The 12,639-nt window shown below is 33.6% G+C and overlaps 1 long non-coding RNA gene across 3 annotated transcripts in view; it reads right to left on the reverse strand.

Annotated features, from left to right (window-relative positions):
• Positions 1 to 653: 653 nt before the first annotated feature.
• LOC113592984 (uncharacterized) overlaps positions 654 to 12,639 on the reverse strand; it is a 99,933-nt gene continuing 87,947 nt past the window's right edge. For 2 of the 3 annotated variants that reach the window (XR_008300141.1, XR_008300140.1), the window contains exons 3-5: positions 10,822 to 10,908; positions 3,240 to 3,335; positions 654 to 1,193 (exon numbers count right to left, since the gene is read on the reverse strand). This is a non-coding gene — a long non-coding RNA (uncharacterized LOC113592984). The remainder of the gene's footprint in view (positions 1,194 to 3,239; positions 3,336 to 10,821; positions 10,909 to 12,639) is intronic. The other variant, XR_003412982.2, reaches the window with a different exon arrangement.

Here is a 12,639-nt window from a genome sequence, read left to right on the forward strand (position 1 = left end):
AGCACTGCAGTTTTTAAATTTACCTTTAAACAATCACAATGGTATTAAGTCTTCACTTTCATTAAGAGATTGTAATTTTGTCCTTTGAAAGGGTGATTGGGCCTTAAGAACAATTTGAATTTTTCTTCTTAAACAGATCTCAAGAGAGAACAATTTGAATTTTTCTTCTTAAACAGGTCTCGAGATTTTCCTATGCTAGGAAATATCACACCTTCTATTAAATATGAATTATGATCTGGATGACCCACTTATAAATGTTAGTGTTCAGCTTTCATTTGCAAGAGCTCAAAGAAAGCTGCCCTCTGACTAATCAAAACTCACTTATACCACTAAATATGCTGATTGTTTTACCTTGATTTTGCATTTCAGTTTTCATAGTAATGCCACATGAATATTATGTATAAATTTTAGGGCCTCTTACATTAATAGGAAATACAAGATAATTGGTTTGGTTTTGTTGAAATAAGTAGATTTTGCCTAACATGGTCTCTTCCAGCCCCAAATTTCCTACTACCCAACTTTCTTTTAACTTAACATTTGGGTGTAATTATCATAAAAATACACATGGAAGAAATTTAGTGAAAATTTAGTCCTATCAGCAAGCTGCCTCAAATTATATTCAGATAAGTATGGAAGAGTCACAGAAAAGAGAGAGAGAGAGAGAGATGGTTCTATGATGACAGTAAAGTTGGTTTCAGAATGTGTTAATATTTATTATTGTGAAAGCTTGTGATCATTTAATTAAGTTGCCTTATCTATTGCCTTAAATTCTTAAAAAGACAACCATATTAATCCAGACTAATAATCACTTCAGAATTTTAAGTCTATTGATTCTTTTTCCTTCTAAAATCTCTTCAATAAGATCTGTCCCTAGAGAATTCTATAAAAGGGCAAATGATGTCTCTGCAGCCTTGGCTCTCTCGGACACTTGGCAGTTTAATGACTCATTGTACTTATAAATGTTCCTGATTGAGCTCTTTTATTTTTATTCTGTAATTTAATTTATATCATTACATTTCACACAGAATTTTCTCATTCCAGCTACCTGATTCACACATCATTAAATGTCTACTTATGCCATTGATAGTCTCTTATAAACATCAAGTATGTTTTCTCTACTTGGCCTTTGATGATCTTTTGTAATAGATCTCTTCTTTCAAATGGACAGAGGTGATTTTTCATATGTAAGACACCTGTAACATAGTGTGTGAAATCACTTAACTTAAAATCAAACTTCAATTGCATATATGCTGATACTGAAAAATAACTATGACAAAATGATAATGCTAAAAATTAATTGTCTCCCCTGGATTTAGTTTTCCCTAGATCTTGGACATATTAATAATATTGAAGCAGTTCTTTGCTTACCAGGCTCTGACTTTCCTACAACATAGTGTGAAATTTTAGATCAGACGTACAACTGAGTATATAAATATGTATATAATTTACACTGAAGCCTAAGCTGTAATAGATATGAAATTCTAATGTAAATTGTCAATTCAAAATATAATCTTCCAAAATATAATTATCAGAACTGTTTCTAGATTTCTTGATTCCCCTCACCAACTTCGAGAATATAAAATAACTAAGTGGAAGAATCACAAGGAAATTTTCTTTGATAGGGGCTTTTGCTTCCTTCTGAGCCTTCTCCCTTGTCAAGTGGAGACATGAGGCCTCTCTCCCTTTAAGCCATAGGAGGCTTCCCTGGTATGTCTTAGTTAGAAATAAGTTCCCTGAGATTTGCAGACATGGGAGACTGAGATCTGGCTAATGTCTGATAAAGTCAAAGTCACCTTTGAACTGGGATATGACCCCTATATGGAAAATATAGAGACCAAGGAAAAAGCTGATAGATTGTTTTGGGGCAGATCTAAGGATCTGCCTTGAGATAGGTTTGCAGTCAGAGTTTTGTTTTTGTTTTTTTTCTTAATTTTTAACCTCTTTATTTTAGAAAGAGAGAAAGCATGTGAGCAGAGGAGAGGGGCAGATGAGAGAGAAAGAGAGAGAGGCAGAGAGAGCGAGAATCTTAAGCAGGCTCCAGGCTCAGCACAGAGCCCAGTATGGGGCTTGATCCCATGACCCCGGGATTATGACCTGAGCTAAAATCAAGAGTTGGGTGCACTCAAGGTTTTCAGACATGACTTGCACAAATGTTTTCTAGACATGAGAGTTGCATATAACTGGGGACCACAAAGAACCTGGAGGTATAATTGCTGATATTCTGGGAGTCATAAACGGTTATCCATCGGGGAACATCAGGAGGGAAAGACGGCAAAATCTGCCGAAGACTCCCAGAGACAGTCAGTTTTAACCAGCTGCCAGGGGTGGTAAGCTGGAAAGGATCCACAAATAGAGATTATCCAATTACCTCAAATCTTCTCCCTCCCTCTTACCTGGAATATAATAGAAGGCAAAATTTAAGCCAGCTGTGGAAAGTCTGGGATAACTCTGAGGCAAGAAGGGCAAATCTCAAGTCAAGTTTGATGTTTTTATTTTTGTAAAGAGCTTGAAATTCCAAATACTAAATTAAGACAGTATTTGAAGATTAAAATGTCTTGGGAATGCAAACTGGTGCAGCCACTCTGGAGAACAGTATGGAGGTTCCTCAAGAAACTAAAAATAGAACTACTCTATGATCAAGCAGTTACATGATGGTATTTACCCAAACGATACAAAAATACAGATTCAAAGGGTATGTACACCCCAATGTTTATAGCAACATTATCAACAATAACCAAACTACAAGAGAACCCAAAAGTCCATCGATTGATGAATGTATAAAGAAGAAGTGGTATATATACAGAATGGAATATTAGTCAGCCATCAAAAAGAATGAAATCTTGCCATTTGCAATGATGTGGGTGGAGCTAGAATGTATTATGCTAAGCAATAACAGCCAATCAGAGAAAGACAAGTACCATATGATTTTATCCATATGTGTAATTTAATAAAGAAAAGAGATGAACATATGGGGTAGGGAGAGAAGAGGAGGGAAACAAACCCCAAAAGACTCTTAATGATATAGAACAAGCTATAGGTTGAGGGAGGGAGGGGGTAGGAGATGGGCTCGATGGGTGGTAGGTACTAAGGAGGACACCTGTGAAGAGCACTGGGTGTTGTGAGTGATGAATCACTGAATTCTATGCCTGAAACCAATATTGTACTGTATGTCAACTAAAATTTAAATTAAAAAAAAAGAGTAAGAAATAAAGAAAATTAAAATGTCTTGAAAGACTTACCTGTAAACAAGCAGGAAAAACAGGAGACGAACCAAAGCATTCATACAGGGCCAGGGAATTTTTACCCCAACTTGGTGCATTTACAAAGAATGATGGCTGACAAAAAAAAAAAAAAAAAAAAAAAAACAGGGACGTTATTATGTTATGAATTTTGCTTATTTGGAGTGAAGATGACATAATTTTTGTAAAGAAATGTACTTTGACTGAAAATAAATTGTACTTTCTTAAAAATAATAACATTTTGTTTCTAAAATATGATCCTAAAATTAACTAATTGCTTATATAACAAGGTTCCCAAAATTGTATTAGTTGAAACTTATTTAAATATATGTCAGGGCTTGAATTTAACTGGAATTTCAACCCAGAATAAATAATATTAATTAGCTGTTTCTAAATTTTTTTTCAACAAGTATTAAGAAAACATCTCTGTGTGTATACTTTCCTCAATTAAGCCTAGCATGATACCTGACAAAATATATCACTCATAAATGGTGACTGATTCACCTGGAGGAGGCAATCTGTTAGTTTTGAATAATCACACATTCAAATTAATACAAAGTCACATTTCTAGTTTACCTATATACTACAAAAAAGGTTATCATTACCTCCAACATCAGTAGACAAAAATCAAAACTCAGAAAGTTTAGTTTCCCCAAATCACACTGCCAGCAAAGCCAGGAGTGGAAATTGTTCTGCTTGACTCCAAAGGCTGCGCTCTTTCCACTACATTTTATCCCTCATAATGAGCGAAAATAATTCAGTAACATACCTGCATACCTTTCTCATGTAATTATTTAAAACCAAATCGAGTTATCAATATATAACTGAACTAAGTCATTTTGCAAAGCTTTGATAAAACAAAACAAAGCAAAACAAAAACACTAAAATCTCTCAGTACTAAAATCTCTGTACTGATCTCGTTCTTTGAAACAAAAACAAGTTTTGATTTGCATGGTCTGTTAGAAAACTAGGAAAATTCTGAAGCTAATTTGTCTTAAAATGTTTACAATAGAAAGCATCCATTCATTGATATTTGCATTCAATGATTCATCAGACATTTGTTGGGCCAACGTTGCCCAGTACTGCTTTGCAGGCCTGGGAGACTGATCCATGAACAAGACTATTCTTTTATGTAACTTACATTTTAGGTGGTTATTAAATTTACTAAAAGGCTTCCATGTAATAGGCATTTTTCTAAACAGAAAATAATTTTTAAATCTGTTTTGAAGCAGATATTTATATTAAGATTGAAACAAGGGGTGCCTGGATGGCTCAGTCCCTTACGTGTCCGATCGGCTCAGGTCCGATCTTACCGTTCGTGAGTTCAAGTCCTGCGTCCGGCTCTGTGCTGACAGCTCAGAGCCTGGACCCCACTTCAGATTCTGTGTCTCCCTCTCTCTCTGACCCTCTCCTGCTCACACTCTGTGTCTCTCTCAAAAATAAACACTTATTTATTAAAAATTTTAAACATCTTTTTTTTTTAAAGATTGAGACAAAACTGCTTATTCATTGGCTAAATACATGTCTTACTGACTGAGAGACAAGTACTAAAAAAGTAGTATTATTATATTATTAATAGATATAAAAATAACCTTTAATACCTTTAGCAGCAATATCTTAAAACACCACAAGATGGTGACATTACTCTATAAGAACAAGACTGGTTCAATAGTATGAATATTTTTCAGTTTTCTAAAGCAAAAATTGAAGTTTTTTTTTTTTACGGTTTTAAAAGCAAAGATGAGATTTCAAGAATACATAACTGTTGAAATCACATTAAAGAGTGATTTTCCAAATTAATATTTTAAAAATCTCTTAGACATTTTAAATAGTAATATGAATAATGCATCAACCAGAGCTTTGGCAAACATTGAAGTTTCACTTTTATAATTCTTGACCTAAAGTTATTGTGGCTCATCTGTTATGTTTACACACAACATTTTTTTTTTCTTGTGGAGTTTCACTACTTGAATTTCCCTTGGCTGACCTTGATAACAAATTGTGGAATGGTTATATGTCAAAACAACTTAAAATACCTTGATATTAAAAGAGATTGCACTGATGGTTTCTAATTATGCTAAACAGATGACTTATTTCAAGCTGATACTGATAAGTGTCAAAAGCTAAGAATTTGCACTAGCAACACACCCTAATCATACATGTCTTCCGTCTACATCAGATTTTAGGTTTTGCTCATTTATCAGATTGTCTGTTGCCAACCGTACATCCTTTTCACCCCTTACATTCTCCTCTAAATCATAGGAGAATCCCTTTCCAGTGTGGTCTTAGGTTAAGATCTAACAATGAGAGGCTCTCATTTGAGATCTCAAAGACAGAAGAAAAAGAGAAGCCCTTATTTTCCACTGGCATTTGCCAACAGGGACACAGGCAGGCAGCACATAGGAGGTTTGCAACGACTTCCGAAATGAATTCCTATAAATCCTCCACCTCCATGCTACAGGCACCTGGGACGAGCAGCTTTTCCTGATATCATTCAAGTTGATAACACCTAAGTGAGCTTCTGCAAACTACCCATTTGAGGATTGTAGGCAGCTGAGGTCATTGACTGCAATGTAATTTTTGTAACCTCTAGCAGGATTTTCCTGACCTTTACTCCCCAGACCATTTCAACAGATGTGTAAACCTCCAACTTCCTGTATTAAAACCAATATTTCTTGGAAATACAGAGTGGTATCTGCTTTCCTGACTTGGCCCACACTGATAACACTCATATAAATTCCAAAGAAAAAAATGTGAGAACAGATCATGTGAAAGTGTGTAGCTACGTTTGAGTTACCAGCCTTAAGTACATAAGGTGACATAACAACCTCAGAAGTACAGTTATAATAATCACAACAAACCCTCCCATTCAGAAAGAAGAAAGGGAGGCACATAGCAGTCACTGATTCATAGCAACTGTGAGTTCCTGCTGGCAAATTTTGCCAAGAGGGCTTATCTGGATGATAAAGAATGTTCCTTAGAATCTTATTATGCTTGCTTACCAGGAAGTGCCCCCCAACCCTTGTTCTTTTGACTTCACCCTCTGCATATTCCTTTCTTTTTCTTTTTTTCTCCTCAGCCACTTCTTGCCAATAGAAATTTAGGAAATCTCAAGTCATTACACACCTTGAAGAGCCTCACTCTTAATTCAGGTTGGTTGCACTTTGACAGTATGTTGCTCTGAAACAATTTATTGGTCTTTTGTCAATTTTATTCTAATTAACTAAATGTTGCAAATGTGCCAATAGCAACACCTGTAAGTATTTTCAAGATAAGGCTCTGTCTAAAGTTATCTAGCTTTCTTGGGGGAGCCAAAGTTTTAGTCTTTTTGTTCTGAGCCACCTTCTGCAATGAAAACATTTGCTAGGACCACCTTGATCCATTCAGAGATTTTACGATAAAGGGCTTTTTCAACAAACACTGAATTGCTTGTAGGTTGAGTTGGAATCATTCTTTGCTTCTCAGAGCATTTCTAATGCATCTTTTACTATTTGGATAACAGAAGGAGTTGCATTTTTCAGCACTGCAACGTTATCTCTAATAACTTGGATTTTCTAACTACCTGATGCTTGCTGGAATATGAAAACATATAGTTGAAGTTTTATATTGCTTGGTATCAAAAACTTTGTTATGCTTCTTATCAATTATAAGAGTCCTCTTTACAGTCTATACACAAAGGCACATTTGTTTCCAAATATTGACAATATTATTTTTGTTCAATCTTATAATTATTTTTCAATCCTTTTTTTGTTTGTTTTTGCTTTTGTTTCTTTTTGCTTCATCTCCTGCCAGGCCACTCAGTACAATGTTCAATGGAAATGATGTATCCTTCACCCATCCAGGTTAGAGAGAAATCTACCAATGTGTCATCACTAAATGTGAGGTTGGCAGTAGGTTACCATGCAGACACTTTATATTAAGGAGGTTTCTCTCTGATCCTACTTTACTAAGAAGTTTTATCACTAATATATATTGAATTTCTTCAAATGCTTTCTTTGCATTTACTGAGCTAATTAAATGAGTTTCTTTATTCTACTAATGCAGTGAATTACATTATTTGGCCAAAGAATGTAAAAAGAAAATCCTTGAATTCTCAACACAATTCTCATGACACATTATACTTTTTTATACATGGCTTGATTGGCTTTTTCGTATTTTTTTCTAGGATATTTGCATTTATATTCTTAAGTAAAATTGGCATGTAATGATCCTTTCTTGAAAAGTCCTTGTCAGGTTTTTGTATCAAACTTTGCTTGATACAAAATGCCACCTTCACTAATGACTTAAAACATTTCTTTCTTAAAAAACAAACAAAGAAACAAACAAACAAAAAATAAAACAAAACAAATAACCAAAACAGGAAAAAACTTTCCCTCTTTTTCTATTCTATGGGAAGTTTTGCTCCCTTAAATTTTCAGTGAAATTCACTGGGAAAGACTGGAGTTTATTGTATTTGAAGACCTTAAATTATGGTTTAATTTTATTCATAGTTTTTAAATGATTGAAATTTTCTCATCTCTTCTTGTGTTTTGTAAGTTCTTTATATAAAGAAATGTGTGCATTCATCTAAATTTTCAAATATTTAGATTAAACTTGTTTATAAAGTTCTCTTAATACCTTTTGATATATGAACTATCTATGGTGATATCTCCTTTCACCCTTTTGGTATTAATTTTTTTCTCTCTTTTTTGATCACTTTAACTAGAGGTTTATTCTTTCAAAGCTTCTCTTTGAACCAACCTTTGTCTTATTTGACACACACTAGTATATGTTAATTAGCTGTTTCCTTAATTTTATTCAGGACTAATTTAATTTACTCCCCTAGTTTTACTAGTTTATCCTCTCATTTTTATCATTTCCCTCCAGTTTTCTTTAATTATATGCTGGTGTGTATTTTGCAACTTCAGGAGTTGGATTCTTAGATTACTGAGCTTAACTCTTTCATTTATTTCAAATATATCTGTTTTAGCTTTATATGTCTAGACGAAAGAAGTAGGAGAAAATAATAGCTGTAAAAGATAAAGACCAATGGACTAATGCTGACGAGGCCAAGCAAAATGTAAAACCTGTGTATTATATCTGATATTGCAAGTCAGATTGCTATGCATTCAGATACAATTTAACTAACTTAACTCCACCACGGCATCTTTATCCTTAAATTGGTTCCTCTGCTAGCAATATGGGTTCAGCTATTAAATGGAAAATTCTCTAGAGTTATCTGTGATATTCTAGGAAGATCCTTTGTTTTGTTAATGCTTACTAACACCAGGTTTTTACTTGTTTGATATAAAATCTGTAATACAGCAGGGAAAATAACAATTTTCTAGGCAAGTTGAAAATATACTTAATAAAATATTTATTTCTAAATATGTTCAGACTCTTTCAATTCTATGAATCAACAAAATAATCAAATTATCTGTAACATTTTATGGGTAAAAGTGTGCATTTTGACTCTATATCAACAAAAATTTCTAAACATGTTAGAGCTAAGATTGTGATAGTATTTATATTAACAATGTAAGCCTAGAAGAATATTTAATGACATGTAAACATTTCATGATAATTTATTAAACGAAATAGCAGGTTGAAGAATCACAGTAGTCAAAGCCTGATAATGATAGCCTAAAATGTCAGCAGTTGGAAGCTGTATTCACTCCAGATGAAATATAAATACCTTAAGTTTTTGAAAAGATTATGTTTAATGTCTGGAGTCTTTAGAAAGCTAAATAAAGGAATTGCATCACTAGGTAGTCTTCTCCAAAGTTGAAAAGGCATAAATGATACAAAAAAGAGGTATGAAAAAGTAACTAAACTGAAAATTTGACATGAAAAAATGCCATCTCTAGAAGAAAAGTGTCTAATGGAGGAGAGCTGAACATAGTCAAAGTAATGAAGTGCAAGTAATGAAGTTCCGTGGAATCCAATATTGAGAGACAATTAGACATAATAAGTACAAAAGAGTATTAGGAGACTTGAAGAACAAACTGAGAGGCTTCACCACCTCCAATAGGAATCCAAAAAACATGGGCGAATCATAGAAAACCACTTAAGAAAAGAAAGGCTCGAGTCCTGAGAAACAATTTGCATTCTGAGTTCCAGGTAAGATAAATAAAATAAGTTCTTACAGAGTTATATTACATTGAAACTACAAATTAACAAGAATTAAAGGTAAACAATTATAAATGCAAATGGAGAAGAAAGTCAGATCACAAACAAAAAATCAGACAATTAGACTCACAACATACTTACTATCAACAATAATAAATGCCAAATGACATCGGTATGATGTGCTGAAGGAAAATAACATTCAACCGAAATTTCTATTTCCAGCTGCATTATTGCTTAACAGTACCAGTGGGGCACCTGGCTGGCTCAGTTGGTAGGGCATGCAACTCTTGATCTCAGGACCACAAGTTCAAGCCCCACACTGGGTGTAGAGCTTACTTAAAAATATATAAATTAAAAAATATTTAAAGTAAAAATACCAGTATAATTTAGATAATTTCAGATAAAAAGAATGAGAGTTCACACAGATACACACTAAAAGGGTTATTAAAATAGATACTTAAATAGGAAGAAAATTGAGCCCAGATATGAAGAGTGGTTGTATAACACATACGATGAAAAATGGTGGATTGAATTAGCTATTGATTTGTGAGCAGCCATATGGCAGCTAATTGGTGAGTGAAAAACATGACAAAGATTATAAATCAATAGTAGCAAGACAGAGATTGTTCAGAGAGTGGTTAAGACAATGAACTTTTTGTCTTTTGAAGAGATAATATTGTTGCATAATTTTACATTGTGTTAGAAAAAATAGTTAAGGATATATATTACATATTTAAGAACAGTTATATACTCTATTGCTTCTAAAGCAACAGAAGCATGAGGAAGAGATAGAGATTACATTATCTGTCCATGCAGGTGCATAAAACAAAAGGGAGTAAGGTATTAAAAATAAAAGATAACAGGGGCGCCTGGGTGGCGCAGTCGGTTAGGCGTCTGACTTCAGCCAGGTCACGATCTCGCGGTCTGTGAGTTCGAGCCCCGCGTCGGGCTCTGGGCTGATGGCTCAGAGCCTGAAGCCTGTTTCCGATTCTGTGTCTCCCTCTCTCTCTGCCCCTCCCCCGTTCATGCTCTGTCTCTCTCTGTCCCAAAAAATAAATAAACGTTGAAAATAAAAGATAACAAAAAACTGGTAAATAAAAAACACAAAATAAATCCCACAGTATACAGAATCATGATAAATATAAGCTAGTTATATCCATCCATTTAAATAAGGAAATTAAAACATAACATGCTTCATCTGCTCTCAAGATGTATGGTAAAGCTATATACCTTATAAAAAATTTGAAAGATAAAAAGATGAGAAAATATTAAGCAAAAAGTTTTCAGAAAAATACTTTCCAAAATACAGCCAACGTAATAACATTAAAACAGATGTATTTGGAAAACTGATACATTAAATATAAAAGGAAATAAACTTGAATTTAAGGTAAAAGGCAGAGAAGCAGATGGACAGAGTACATAACAACAAAAGGCATAATTTAATAAAAATTGTGTTAGGCTTACTAGTACTCACAGATATCTTGTTACCTTGTCCTTCTAGACGCATGGAAACTTGCACTTTTCATTTCCTTTGCAGTGAGGTGGTCCTATGTGAGTAATTCTAGGTAGTGAAATGAGAGCAGAAAAGACGTGTGTCCCTTAGGAGCTGAGAGAGTGGAGAGCACATGCATGATTCTCCAATCTGGCTCTTCTACTGCCAAAAAGACTGAGGCTATCTGTTCTTGATCAGAGTATTCCAACAGAAATATATGTGACTCACATAGGTAGTTATAAATTTTCCTTTAGCTAATTAAAAAAAATATTAAACCAATAAAACTAATTTTAATAACATTTTATTTAACCCAAATATATCCAGCATAATGCCATTTCAGCATGTAATCAATATAAAAATTAGTAATAAAATGTTTTACATTTTTTCATTGAAATTCAGAGTATTTTATACTTATAGCATATCTCTGTTGAGAGCCACATATCAAATGTTCAGTAATTAATATGAGTCCTACCATATTGGATACCACACTTTTACAAAGTGGACTTTCCATGCGGAGCCCACATCACCTGGGGTTGCTGAGTTATCTTACAGATGACAATTTCCCCAAGGAATCCACTAGGTCCATAATGGATTTTTGTATGGGAAAGAAATAAATCTTTGCTGCCATTGAAAATTTATTCTTTATGCTGCCTCATATTTTACATATCACAAAAATACAAAGATAATAGCAATGATAACTTTCTAAGCATACACAAACATACCTTTGAAATATATAAAGCAAAAACGGATATAATTCCAAGAATAATTCATAAAACTTGATCATTCAAGGAAGTTTTCATGCATGTCTATGAAAAAGTTATAAACAGTAGCTCATTAAGTAAGGTTACAGAAGCTTTGAATTAACAGTTACTCTATTGAACATATACAAATGGAACCTATATCTAACAATAGGTACTATTTGCTTTTTTACGCATAGATGCAACATTTTCTTTATAATTTTCATGGGCCACTTTTGAAAGAATTATCAATAAAACTAAAAAAAAATCACACCATATAAACTATTTACTCTCACCATAATGTGATTATGTAGTGGTACAGAACTGAAAAGAGATCCAAGTCTTGTGGGTTTGAAAACTCAAATGTATGTATATTCCACAATCATTCTCATAAAGAGAAATGATAATAGGTTCCAAAATCATAAGAATTGTAGACAACATAAATAGCCCTGTCAGTGAATACAGAATGCAGCTAAATAGTTTTTAGTGGAAATTTTACAACCTCAAATGCATTAATTTAATAAGAAACTTTGAAGAAATTGTTAAGCAGTCAATTCAAGAAGCTTGGAAGAGAACAGAGACCTTGTCTTAAGAAAGTAGAAGAAAGAATATCAAAAACAAATAGTATAAATAAACTTTGAAAAGCATGAGAAAAGATTTTTTAAAAAATTAAAAAACACAATTATGTGAAACCTCTAGTAATATAGATAAAGAAAAAAAGTGATGGTACAAATAAAATATATTACAAATAGAGAAGGGAAAAATAAGTACATAGAGTGGTTTTTCTTTATAATAAGGAAAAAATTTAAGAAAGGTTTTTGTTTTGTTTTGTTTTGTTTTGTTTTTTAAGTTTATTTGGGGATGCCTGGGTGACTCGGTTAAGCTTCCGACTTTGGCTCAGGTCATGATTTTGCGGTTTGTGGGTTTGAGCCCCACAACAGGCTCTGTGATGACAGCTCAGAGCCTGGAGCCTGCTTTGGATTCTGTGTCTCTCTTTCTCTCTGCCCCTCCCCTGCTCATGTTCCCTCTCTCTCTCTCTCTCTCTCTCTCAAAAATAAACGTT

This window comes from Acinonyx jubatus, chromosome B4 (genome assembly GCF_027475565.1).
Source record: "Acinonyx jubatus isolate Ajub_Pintada_27869175 chromosome B4, VMU_Ajub_asm_v1.0, whole genome shotgun sequence".
NCBI lineage: Eukaryota > Metazoa > Chordata > Mammalia > Carnivora > Felidae > Acinonyx > Acinonyx jubatus.